At 50.9% G+C, this 8,600-nt stretch overlaps 1 long non-coding RNA gene across 1 annotated transcript; it reads left to right on the forward strand.

The window, feature by feature from the left end:
- Nucleotides 1-657: 657 nt before the first annotated feature.
- Nucleotides 658-4,417, forward strand: LOC142070721 (uncharacterized). The gene is made up of 3 exons (XR_012666671.1): nucleotides 658-852; nucleotides 1,436-1,521; nucleotides 2,277-4,417. It is a non-coding gene; the product is annotated as an uncharacterized LOC142070721 (long non-coding RNA).
- The last annotated feature ends 4,183 nt before the right edge of the window (nucleotides 4,418-8,600 follow it).

The following is an 8,600-nucleotide window of genomic DNA, read 5'->3' on the forward strand; positions in this document are numbered from 1 at the left end:
CACCGCCCATGACAGCAGGTGAGAGCGGGTCGGCTCCCGCACACCCAGCGCACACTGCCCTCTCCTTCGGCAGGGGCCGGATTCACAGAGCCGAATGCACCAGTACTGCGCATTCTGTGTGAGGGAGAGGGTCCGGGGGTCTCTGAGGGGAACTGTGACTCTCCGCCACCGTGAGGTGGGCCGGGAGGCTCGGTATCCTTTGCTGCCTCGTCCCTCCCGCCCTGGGCTGCGACCCCGGGCTGCCGTCGGGCATAGGGGCACCAGTTTAATAATACTGCGTAGGGCCCCATAAATCCTAAGGATGGCCCTGACGCTCCCTGACCCTCTCACAGCTGATAGGTGTATCTGGTCCCATCACGGCTTTGGGAAGAAGGCTGGCATGTGAAATAGACCCATTCTCCCTCTAACCTTTACTAATCCTCGACAAGAATTCTGCGGATTCAGCAGCCATTAGCTGAGACACTGAGTGCAGGAAGCAAACAAGGGAAAAACCAAATATCCTGCCCCAGAAACACGGAAAAAGACAGACCTGGATTCCTCATCATTCTCCAGTTTACAACGAAATATTCTTCTGGCTTATCTGAAAGGGAGAAGTGACAATAAACTGCTGAGAGGCTTTTCTGCTCAGGTAGAACATTATTAATTCTTATTGTTTCTATTGCAGTAGCACAAAGAATCTCGTTGCACTTGGTGTTGGACAGGCACAGAGACAGACACAGCTTCCAGCATGGCCAGTGTTTACCCTAGACTCAGAATTCAGCATCATTCGTTGCAGGAAGACTTTAGAACGCTGTCAGCCACTGTTTAATAGACCTGGGTTTCTATTGACAACAAGCTAAATCCTTGGAGTTTGTGAGTAGTTTTTATGTGACTCTTTTAGTAAGAGGTGACTTTGGTATAAATTCAGACTCGCCTTCTATACAATTAACAAACAGGCTTTTAATTTAACCTCCTGTTGCTACAGTGGGGACGAATGAAATGGGCTTTGCTTGTTCCTGTGCTGTTCATCCCGGATGATATTTCTGAGGAATAGAAAAGGCAGCTGGGTGGTGCCACCGTGTGGCATTTGCTGTTCACATCTAAAGAGGGACTGTTTTATGCCTAAGTAATTTAAAAGTTTGGGGCCAGATTCTGATCTGTTTTAATCCAGTAATAACTTCTCTGAAATCAGCAGAGATTGTCTGAATTTCCATCGGTGTGACTGAGGGCACAGGCCCGTACTCTTGTAAAGCTCCTCTGTGATTTCAGCACTTTTGTATATAGCAATATAGTGAAAATTCATATTGGAAATAAAGAGCAAATTTTGAAGTGCGTGTGATTAGCCACTGGAAGGAGCTTCCCAAGGGGATGTGGTGGATTCTTTGTCATTTTAAGTCTATAAATTGAGATTCGATGTCTGTTTTCTAAGACAGTTTTTCAACCTTTTCGATACCAGGGACCAGCTTGCTGCATTTCTAAACTGTGTCAGAGAGATCTCAGGGACCAGCGCCAGCCCACAACCCGTCGCTGAAAAACACTGTTGTAAGAGATGCTTGAGTTTAACTACCAGTTACTAGGCTCACAGTGTCACTTACATACGAGAGAAGAATAATTCCTCCTCCAATACAGGAATTGCTGGGTCCTGAGTGAAATTCCCCAGCCTGTGTGTGCAGAAGATCATAGAATCAGAGAATATCAGGGTTGGAAGGGACCTCAGGAGGTCATCTAGTCCAACCCCCTGCTCAAAGCAGGACCAACCCCAACTAAATCATCCCAGCCAGGGCTTTGTCAAGCTGGGCCTTAAAAACCTCTAAGGATGGAGATTCCACCACCTCCCTAGGGAACCCATTCCAGTGTTTCACCACCCTTCTAGTGAAATGGTGTTTCCTAATATCCAGCCTAGACCTCCCCCACTGCAACTTGTTCTGTCATCTACCACCACTGAGAACAGCCAAGCTCCACCCTCTTTGGAACCCCCCTTCAGGTAGTTGAAGGCTGCCATCAAATCCCCCCTCACTCTTCTCTTCTGCAGACTAAACAAGCCCAGTTCCCTCAGCCTCTCCTCATAAGTCATGTGCCCCAGCCCCCTAATCATTTTTGTTGCCCTCCGCTGGACTCTCTCCAGATGGGATTGGCATAATGGTCCTTCCTGGTCTTAAAATCTATGAACCACTGCTGAATTTGACCTCAGTGTTCCGGGATATTGACTCTGGTTTGGGGGCGGTGTTTGTCTTTGTTTTTTAATGTCACCATCCACTGTCAACAAAATAACTTCAGAATTCCTTTATTATACCCAGCAGGTGAGGTCCCATGGTTGAAAAGGAAAAGCATCAACATGGAGCGGTCTCAAGAAGCTGGGAAGAGAATGGCTTCCAGAGCTGTGACAGTGGGAGACACTGCAGGAGCCCACACAATGTGATACAGGAACCGAGCAGGAAACACACTAGACATTAGTGTGTTGTGGAAGAGGTTCCAACAAAGCCACCAACTTTATACCCATATGAATGTGGGAAAGAATCCAGAGGAGAGGTGTTAGATGTATCCCTGTGGGTCTGCAAAGGGCAAACCTAACAGAAATATCCTCAGGCAAAGGAAGATGCTCAAGGTGCATCCAGGTATCTGCATCCAGGGAAGAGGGCGGTGTAAATGCACTGAGTGTGGCAAAAACCTTCCGGCAGAAGAAGATCCTGAAGGTGCATCAGATTGTGCCCATGGGGGAGAGGCCACACCAAGGCAGAGAGTGTGGGAGAAGAGCTACCGGCATAAACAGATGCTTCTGACACACCAGCATCTGCACACGGGGGAGCGGCCATATGCCTGTGCTGAGTGTGGGAAGAGCTTCCGGCAGAGGAAGATCCTGTTGAAGCACCAGACGATCCACATGGGGGAATGGCCCTATCCCTGCACCGACTGTGGGCAGAGCTTCTGGCAAAAGGAGATGCTGATCATCCACCAGTGTATCCACACCGGGGAGCGGCCCCACGCCTGCCTACGCCGCGGGAAGATCTTTCGCAGAAGAGCGGCTTGAACAAGCACCAGAGAGTCCACGGGGTGGACGTGACCCCGCATTGTGCCCAGTGTAGGAGGGACATCGGCAAGACTCAGGGGGTCTCGATACACCAGGCCTCCTATCGATGTCCTGAGTGCAGCATAGACTTGAGTCTGAGAATCCACCTGCAGGACATGATACATCGCTACAGTGACAGCAGGAGGGGCTTTGGGAAGGAGCCAAAACCGATCAGGCCACTGGAACGCCATGCAGCAGAGAGGCCCTTCACAGGCACAGAATGTGGGAACAGCTTAAAGCAGAGCAACCACATGCTGAGCCACCAGCAGCCCCACGCCCTCGGCGAGCCACCAGCAGCCCCACGCCCTCGGCGAGCCACCAGCAGCCCCATGCCCTTGGCGAGCCACCGGCAGCCCCACGCCCTCGGCGAGCCACCACATATGCAGCCAGTGTGGAAAGAGCTTCAGCCAATGGATACATCTGACAGCGCACGAGAAAACTCACACAGCAGAGAATCAGATTAAATGCACTGACTGTGGGTAAAATCGGTTCCTGGGAGAATAGCCCCATCACATGCTTAGAGTTAGGGCAGGGGAAAGAACGCTTTCTGTGTGTCGGTGGTGGAGGGACATCTTAGCAAGGGAATGACACAGGAAGGAGACTCCGTAGGGGTCTATTTACATGCAAAGAACCACAGAAACAGATTGTGTTTGAACATCCCTGCTCTGACCAAGCTCTGCTCAGCACCAGACTCGGGGAACGTGGGGTCAAGGGGCTTTAACACCTTTACACTCCCCTGATCCAGGAGTCTGTCCCCAGCCTATGCGATAGCACCTCATAGCTGCTCTAACATGTCAGCTGCTCAAAGCCCCAGGGAGCCGTTCCGGCAGCAGGGGATTGCCGGGGTGCAAGTTCACTTTGGACTTGCCCCTTCACCACAAGGCACATCACCTGTTAACGTGGTTCTACACCACCCGAGAATTCCCCAACACTGTGGGGATCCTCAGCGTATCCCCTGCTTCCACGGCTGCAGAGGGCAGCGAAGCGGCTGAGACAGACGTGTCATTGCTGAGTTCTCCTCCCCCAGCTGAACTCACTGGGAGAGAAACTCAATAAATGTGAGCAAAGCTGTTTTGAATGTTCCATGCCACACTAGGCCCTGATCTACACTAGGACTTTAGGTCGAATTTAGCAGCATTAAATCGATGTAAACCTGCACCCGTCCACACAATGAAGCCCTTTATTTCTACTTAAAGGGCTCTTAAAATCGATTTCCTTACTCCACCCCTGACAAGTGGATTAGCGCTTAAATCGGCCTTGCCGGCTTGAATTTGGGGTACTGTGGACACAATTCGACGGTATTGGCCTCCGGGAGCTATCCCAGAGTGCTCCGTTGTGACCGCTCTGGACAGCACTCTCAACTCAGATGCACTGGCCAGGTAGACAGGAAAAGAACTGCGAACTTTTGAATCTCATTTCCTGTTTGGCCAGCGTGGCAAGCTGCAGGTGACCATGCAGAGCTCATCAGCAGAGGTGAGCATGATGAAGTCCGAGAATCGCAAAAGAGCTCCAGCATGGACCGAACAGGAGATACGGGATCTGATCGCTGTTTGGGGAGAGGAATCCGTGCTATCAGAACTCCGTTCCAGTTTTCGAAATGCCAAAACCTTTGTCAAAATCTCCCAGGGCATGAAGGACAGAGGCCATAACAGGGACCCGAAGCAGTGCCGCGTGAAACTTAAGGAGCTGAGGCAAGCCTACCAGAAAACCAGAGAGGCGAACGGCCGCTCCGGGTCAGAGCCCCAAACATGCCGCTTCTATGATGAGCTGCATGCCATTTTAGGGGGTTCAGCCACCACAACCCCAGCCGTGTTGTTTGACTCCTTCAATGGAGATGGAGGCAATACGGAAGCAGGTTTTGGGGACAAAGAAGATGATGATGATGTTGGGGACACTGGGGCATGGCCACTAGGTAACTCGAGGGGATGGAAGACCACGAGTGTCGATGAAGCCCCCTCGCACTAGGCCCAGGTGTCCTTGGCTCCCCCTCCTGCCTGGAGGCACTCGCAGCAGCTCTGCATACTAGGCCCAAGTGTCCTTGCCCCCCCCCGCCTGGAGGCACACACAGCAGTTATGCTGAGAATCTGCAACAATATGTTGCAGAGTCAGACTGCCTGAAATTAAGCAAGGCCACACAGGGCAGATATGGAAGAACAATGCTGAATAAAGCAGCTTTATGTATAGTTTAACAAATGATACAGAGAATCAGGGAAATAGCTGGGAACTGGATTGGCTGGCTATATGAATACTTGGGGCAGCTTGCTATTGGATAAGTATGCTGGGAAAAAGGATGTATAAAAGCCTGTGTAACTTCCTGCTCGGTGTGCAGGATTTGAGATTTTATTCTCCCTGTACCTTTTTGCAGCTGCAAATAAACTTTTCTGCTTCTCCACCCCGTTGTGATTATTGGGTGTAGCACACCGGGTAACGAACCACTCAAACTGTTCTTCAGCCTCTCGGCACTGGGTGCCGGCAACAATGATGATGAGGTTGTAGATAACTCACAGCAAGCAAGCGGAGAAACCGGTTTTCCCGACAGCCAGGAACTGTTTCTCACCCTGGACCTGGAGCCAGTACCCCCCGAACCCACCCAAGGCTGCCTCCTGGACCCAGCAGGCGGAGAAGAGACCTCTGGTGAGTGTACCTTTTAAAATGCTATACATGGTTTAAAAGCAAGCATGTGAAAGGATTACTTTGCCCTGGCATTCGCGGTTCTCCTGGATGTACTCCCAAAGCCTTTGCAAAAGGTTTCTGGGGAGGGCAGCCTTATTGCGTCCTTCATGGTAGGACACTTTACCACTCCAGGCCAGTAACACGTACTCGGGAATCATTGTAGAACAAAGCATTGCAGTGTATGTTTGCTGGCGTTCAAACAACATCCGTTCTTTATCTCTCTGTGTTATCCTCAGGAGAGTGAGATATCATTCATGGTCACCTGGTTGAAATAGAGTGCTTTTCTTCAGGGGACACTCAGAGGAGCCCATTCCTGCTGGGCTGTTTGCCTGTGGCTAAAAAGAAATGTTCCCCGCTGTTAGCCACAGGGAGGGGGGAAGGTTGAGGGGGTAGCCACGCGGTGGGGGGAGGCAAAATGCGACCTTGTAACGAAAGTAAATGTGCTATGTATGTAATGTTAACAGCAAGGTTTACCCTGAAAGAGTGTAGCCACCGTTTTATAAAATGTGTCTTTTTAAATACCGCTGTCCCTTTTTTTTTCTCCACCAGCTGCATGTGTTTCAAGGATCACAGGATCTTCTCCTTCCCAGAGGCTAGTGAAGCTTAGAAAGAAAAAAAAACGCACTCGCGATGAAATGTTCTCCGAGCTCATGCTGTCCTCCCACACTAACAGAGCACAGACGAATGCATGGAGGCAAATAATGTCAGAGTGCAAGAAAGCACAAAATGACCGGGAGGAGAGGTGGAGGGCTGAAGAGAGTAAGTGACGGGCTGAAGACAGGGCTGAAGCTCAAATGTGGCGGCAGCGTGATGAGAAGAGGCAGGATTCAATGCTGAGGCTGCTGGAGGACCAAACCAGTATGCTCCAGTGTATGGTTGAGCTGCAGCAAAGGCAGCTGGAGCACAGACTGCCACTACAGCCCCTCTGTAACCAACCGCCCTCCTCCCCAAGTTCCATAGCCTCCACACCCAGACGCCCAAAAAAGCGGTGGGGGGGCCTCCGGCCAACCAGCCACTCCACCACAGAGGATTACCCAAAAAAAAGAAGGCTGTCATTCAATAAATTTTAAAGTTGTAAACCTTTAAAGTACTGTGTGGCATTTTCCTTCCCTCCTGCACCACCCCTCCTGGGCTACCTTGGTAGTCATCCCCCTATTTGTGTGATGAATGAATAAAGAATGCATGAATGTGAAGCAACAATGACTTTATTGCCTCTGCAAGCGGTGATTGAAGGGAGGAGGGGTGGGTGGTTAGCTTACAAGTAGAGTGAACCAAGGGGCGGGGGGTTTCATCAAGGAGAAACAAACAGAACTTTCACACCGTAGCCTGGCCAGTCATGAAACTGGTTTTCAAAGCTTCTCTGATGCGTACCGCGCTCTCCTGTGCTCTTCTAACCGCCCTGGTGTCTGGCTGCGCGTAACCAGCAGCCAGGCGATTTGCCTCAGCCTCCCACCCCGCCATAAACGTCTCCCCCTTACTCTCACAGATATTGTGGAGCACACAGCAAGCAGTAATAACAGTGGGAATATTGGTTTCGCTGAGGTCTAAGCGAGTCAGTAAACTGCGCCAGCGCGCCTTTAAACGTCCAAATGCACATTCTACCACCATTCTGCACTTGCTCAGCCTGTAGTTGAACAGCTCCTGACTACTGTCCAGGCTGCCTGTGTACGGCTTCATGAGCCATGGCATTAAGGGGTAGGCTGGATCCCCAAGGATACATATAGGCATTTCAACATCCCCAACAGTTATTTTCTGGTCTGGGAATAAAGTCCCTTCCTGCAGCTTTTGAAACAGACCAGAGTTCCTGAAGATGCGAGCATCATGCACCTTTCCCGGCCATCCCACGTTGATGTTGGTGAAACGTCCCTTGTGATCCACCAGAGCTTGCAGCACTATTGAAAAGTACCCCTTGCGGTTTATGTACTCGCCGGCTTGGTGCTCCGGTGCCAAGATAGGGATATGGGTTCCGTCTATAGCCCCACCACAGTTAGGGAATCCCATTGCAGCAAAGCCATCCACTATGACCTGCACGTTTCCCAGGGTCACTACCCTTGATATCAGCAGATCTTTGATTGCGTGGGCTACTTGCATAACAGCAGCCCCCACAGTAGATTTGCCCACTCCAAATTGATTCCCAACTGACCGGTAGCTGTCTGGCGTTGCAAGCTTCCACAGGGCTATCGCCACTCGCTTCTCAACTGTGAGGGCTGCTCTCATCTTGGTATTCATGCGCTTCAGGGCAGGGGAAAGCAAGTCACAAAGTTCCATGAAAGTGCCCTTACGCATGCGAAAGTTTCGCAGCCACTGGGAATCGTCCCAGACCTGCAACACTGTGCGGTCCCACCAGTCTGTGCTTGTTTCCCGAGCCCAGAATCGGCGTTCCACAGCATGAACTTGCCCCATTAGCACCATGATGCATGCATTGGCAGGGCCCATGCTTTCAGAGAAATCTGTGTCCATGTCCTGATCACTCATGTGACCGCGCTGACGTCGCCTCCTCGCCCAGTATCGCTTTGCCAGGTTCTGGTGCTGCATATACTGCTGGATAATGCGTGTGGTGTTTAATGTGCTCCTAATTGCCAAAGTGAGCTGAGCGGCCTCCATGCTTGCCTTGGTATGGCGTCCGCACAGAAAAAAGGCGCGGAATGATTGTCTGCCGTTGCTCTGATGGAGGGAGGGGTGACTGACGACACGGCTTACAGGGTTGGCTTCAGGGAGCTAAAATCAACAAAGGGGGTGGCTTTACATCAAGGAGTATTTCAGGCAGGACTTCACGGAGGGGTCCAATAAGAAATGGTGCACCTAAGTTATTGTTCTTATTGGAACAAGGAGATTAGTCTGGCCTCTGATTGATACATGGCTAGATTTACCTTGCTGCACC

The sequence above is a fragment of the Caretta caretta genome, chromosome 2, assembly GCF_965140235.1.
Source record: "Caretta caretta isolate rCarCar2 chromosome 2, rCarCar1.hap1, whole genome shotgun sequence".
Lineage (NCBI taxonomy): Eukaryota > Metazoa > Chordata > Testudines > Cheloniidae > Caretta > Caretta caretta.